Source organism: Macaca thibetana, chromosome 14, assembly GCF_024542745.1.
Source record: "Macaca thibetana thibetana isolate TM-01 chromosome 14, ASM2454274v1, whole genome shotgun sequence".
Classification (NCBI taxonomy): Eukaryota; Metazoa; Chordata; class Mammalia; order Primates; family Cercopithecidae; genus Macaca; species Macaca thibetana.
This window is the reverse complement of record NC_065591.1, coordinates 23,888,928-23,893,523: the sequence shown is the minus strand read 5'-3', so window position 1 is coordinate 23,893,523 and position 4,596 is coordinate 23,888,928. Positions and strand designations below refer to the sequence as shown.

At 40.3% G+C, this 4,596-nt stretch overlaps 1 pseudogene; it reads left to right on the top strand.

The window, feature by feature from the left end:
• Positions 1–297: 297 nt before the first annotated feature.
• Positions 298–3,399, top strand: LOC126936438 (60S ribosomal protein L9-like; annotated as a pseudogene).
• The last annotated feature ends 1,197 nt before the right edge of the window (positions 3,400–4,596 follow it).

Genomic DNA, 4,596 nt, shown 5'->3' with positions numbered 1-4,596 from the left:
AACTTTCCAGAAAATGTTCTAAGTGATTTACTTGAAAGATATTATTTAATTCTCACAATGACTCAAAAAGATGAGTACTATTATGGATCATCCCAATATTACAGATGAGGAAATTGAGGCTGTTGGATTGCTCAGACCATATAGCTAAGGAGTTGTGAAGTCAGTATTTGAATGTAGGCAGTTTTCGTCCAGAAGTCAACCTGTTAACTATTATGCTGATGATACGACTTGTTGATTCAGAACACGGGCCACCTCTTCCCCTCGCTGTTAGACTGCAGCTGAGACTGAGTAGACAGAATGACAGCACGGAAACACAGTGCGCTGCAGAGAATGTGTCTTTCAGAACTTAGTGCATCTGCAGAGGTATTTAAATTGAACTGTCATGTTCCCTCCCACACACAGCTAGAGGATTTGAGACGTCCTTTAGCGGTAGCAGCATGAGGCTCTGGGTAAACTGCCTCATGCAGCACTAATTTAGATGGCAGTTTTCAACCTGAATGTACATTGCACCACAAATCAAGGTACTGTCTGTGCTGGAAGACACACGATGTCAAACATCTGTCGAAAAACACGTCTACAGGTTGTAACAAGCCAAGTTTACAAACAAGCACAGGCACAGACACCCCAATTATTTTAGTGGTGGGAGCCTTATGGGTCTCAACTGAGTTCTTTCTGATAGCAAGGAAGTCTAAGACACCAGCCAAGACCTCATCCAGGAAAGGTGAGTGAGTTGCTTAGAGAAGGAAGGGCCTAATAGGAAGGGTCAGAAAGTGACCTTTAATGAGTTCCGACGACCATGTACTGTGCCAGGTAATTTATATGTGTCATTCTCTCTCTCTGTCTCCCACATACATATGTTATCCATATATGTTATTCTATATGTTATCCATATAGGAGTTAACCAACTTGCCAAAATCAGGGTGGGCAGAGCCAGAAAAAGATTCAGACTCAAGTTCTCCCTGATTCTATAACTTGTTCTTACCCTACTTTACCCCAATTTCAAACCATGGCTTGCTGTAGTTTCAGTCATTCACTGGAAGAAAATAGATTGTGTACCTAACATGTGCCAAGCACTATTCCAGGAACTGGGAAGCCAATGGAACATAAAATATACCTCATTCTTACCCTCATGGGGGAGACGGAAAACAAAATAAATGAATACCAATGGGCAATAGGTCTGGTGGTCGTAACTGCCATGAAAAAAAAAAAAAAAAGCAATGTCTAGTGCATAGAGAGTGATAAGGCTTATTATTTTCAGTAAGGTAGTGACGGAAGGTCTCTGGTTGATGGAGTAGCATCAGCAGAGTGTGAGAGGATTCATGGCTATTTATGAGCCATACACATATGGGCATAAGAACATTTTATGGGCCGGGCTCAGTGCCTCATGCCTGTAACCCCAACACTTTCAGAGACTAAGGCGCGCAGATCACCTGAGGTCAGGAGTTCCAGACTAGCCTGGCCAACATGGTAAAACCCTGTCGCTACTAACAATACAAAAATTATCCAGGTATGGTGGCGGGCACCTGTAATCCCAGCTATCCAGGAGGCTGAGGCAGGAGAATCGCTGGAACCCAGGAGGCAGAGGCTGCAGTGAGCTGAGATCACACCACGACACTGCAGCCTGGGTGACAGAGCAAGACCTCATCTAAGAAAAAAAGAAAGAGAGAAAGAGAGAAAGAGAGAGAGAGAAGGAGAGAAGGAGAGAAGGAGAGAAAGAAGGAGAGAAGGAGAGAAAGAGAGAAAGAAAGAAAAGAGAGAGAAAGAAAGAAAGAAAGAAAGAAAGAAAGAAAGAAAGAAAGAAAGAAAGAAAGAAAGAAAGAAAGAAAGAAAGAGGGAGGGAGGGAGGGAGGGAGGGAGGGAGGGAGGGAAGGAAGGAGGGAGGGAGGGAAGGAAGGAAGGAAGGAGGGAAGGAAGGAAGGAAAGAAAAGAACATTTTAAAGCAGCAGCAAAGACCCTAAGAGGCAGTGTATCTCAAATGTTTGAGTTTCTCGAAATAGCAAAGTGACTGTGGAATCTGGAGTACAGTGAGAGATGGAGAAATAGTAAAAATGAGAACAATGAAATATCTGAAGGTCAAATAAACTAAGGTCTTATATATCATGTTAAGGGATTTGGAAATTACTTTGAGCATAACGGGAGGCTACTGGTTTTAAGCACAGACATGACAAAGTATGACTTATGTGTACTGCTGCTATGTAGACAATAAACTGTGGAAGATCAGTGATGGAAACAGAGACACCAATTAAGAGACATCTGCAATAATCTAGGTAAGATTGTGGTAGAAGGGAGCAGAGTTGTTGCAGTGAAGGCAATAAGAAGTGCTTAAATCCAGGATATAGTTAAAGATAGAGTATGAAGAATTTATGGACGGATTGTATATGTGGTGTAAGAAGAAGAGAAGAGTTAAGATGACTTCAATTTTTCAGTTTGGGCAACTAGAAGAAAAATATCCCCATTACTAGAAGGAGAACACTGAAAGAGTAACAGTCATGTCATGGGGGCATGGGGACTAATCAAGAGCTCAGTTATGTTTGAGATAACTCTTATACTTCTGAATCATGTTGGACATAATAGACTAGAGTTTGGGCTGGGGATACAACAGATCTGAAGACAGACAAATTCAGTTACATGCCCTTTTCACCTGTCTCCAGCCTTCTTTTAATTTTCAATCCCTCTTATATCAGAACTACTGACTTTTATAAGTCTCTAATTATATTAGGTTCCTTTGAGGGCTGTGAAAGAAACGTGACACTTGTTTTTTGTTTGTTTGTTTGTTTAACAAAGAACTGTTCTTAAAAATCAAGCGAAGTAGCTTCTTGCTGCATCTACTGCAAGAATAAAGACATTCTCAGCCGACTGTCAACATTCTAGAAAATGTCAACATCACTCTGAAAGGACAAACAAATATTGTTAAGGGCCCCAGAGAGACCTTGCAGAGGGACTTCAACCACATCAGTGTAGATCTCAGTCTCCTTGGAAAGAGAAAGAAGAGGCTCTGGGTTGGCAAGTAGTGGGGAAATACGAAGGAGCTGACTATTGTTTGCGCTCTTTGTAGTCATGAATAGAACATGAGCAAGGGAGTTGCACTGGGCTTCCATTGCAACATGAGGTCCATGTGAGCTCACTTCTCCATCAACATCATTACCCGTGACAAACGGGATCTGGTTGAATTAGAAATGTCTTGGGTGAAAAATACATCTGCAGAGGCCAGGTGCTGGTTGTTCAGTATCTCAGTCCCAGAAAGATGAGTTAATCCTTGAAGTAAATGACATTGGGCTTGTTTCAAGTTCCGCTACTTTGATTGAGAAAGCTGTAACAGTTAAAAACAAGAATATCAGAATCTTTTTGGATACTATCCATGTCTCTGAAAAAGGAACAGTTCAGCAGTCTGATGAATAAGACCTAAGAGTTGTCCAGCTTCAGAAACAAGATGCCAGGTGATTTCTAAGACCTATTTGCAATACTTTATTGATGGAATTAAAAAAAGAAAAAACTATTGATTTGAGATGTTTTCTTAAAAAAAAAAACTCAAGCAAAGAGAAGATTATTTTTCAATCATACAAAAAGATATCGAAATAACAAACCTACTAATTTCATCAAAGCGATTAGAATGGCATTATGTTAATTAGAGGAGATATAAAAAGAGCTATGAAGAAAAAAGAGTGGGGTTTCTGTAAGAAAAGAGAAATATTGCTACAGAAGATGGATAACAGTTCACATTGAATGCTGCCTCAGAATTCCCTCAGCCTGAAAGATGTCCAGTTTGACATGCTTTGCAGTGCTACTATGATGTTACACTTCTGAAAAGAGTCAAACATTCTATCAATGGCTTTAAGTGGCACATAAAATAATGGTAACCAAATTTGATACCTCTCTAAAGGGAAGAAAAGTGGCTCTTCAAGCCCTGAAGAAATGATAGATATACAAGGAAATCTGGGGGTATGATTTGGTTATGTGCTCAGACAGATCTGAGGCATCAGAGTTAGGGACAGGCAAGGCCTTTTTTTGAGCAAGGAAGGAGGGAAGAAAGAGGGGCGGCAACAGGGAGGGAGAGAGAGTGAGATTGAGAATGATAATTTGTATTATAGGTAATTTTTTAAAAATAGGAAAGAAGACAAAAAGAAGAAGATAGAAAATATATTACAAGATGAAGAGTTTCTAGGAATTGTTGTTTAACCTGGAGAAGGAAAAGCATAGGAATATATTTAAGAGATGGACTTCCATACAGAAGGAAGTTGAGACTTCTTTGTAGCTTCAGAGGGCAGAAATCACAATTTGGCTAAGTCTGGACTCAAGACAACTGGTCTTTTCCTCTTGCTGGTCATGCCAACTAAATCAAGTTATACCTCCTTGTGCCTTAGGTATGTCTTCTGTAAAGTGGAAATATTAAAAGCATGTCCTTCAAAATAGTGTGAGGATTAGCTAAAATAAATTTGATGAAATAAGTGAATGGACAAGGCTGGGGAAATTAGCTGTAGTTTGGGGCTGGATCCTAGCATGGCAAAAGCACAGAAGGCTGTCCTACTTGTTCCAGGGTCACTCTGGTACTGAAGATGATCAATCTGCTAGTTAAAACATGTCGCATAGCAAAAGTGT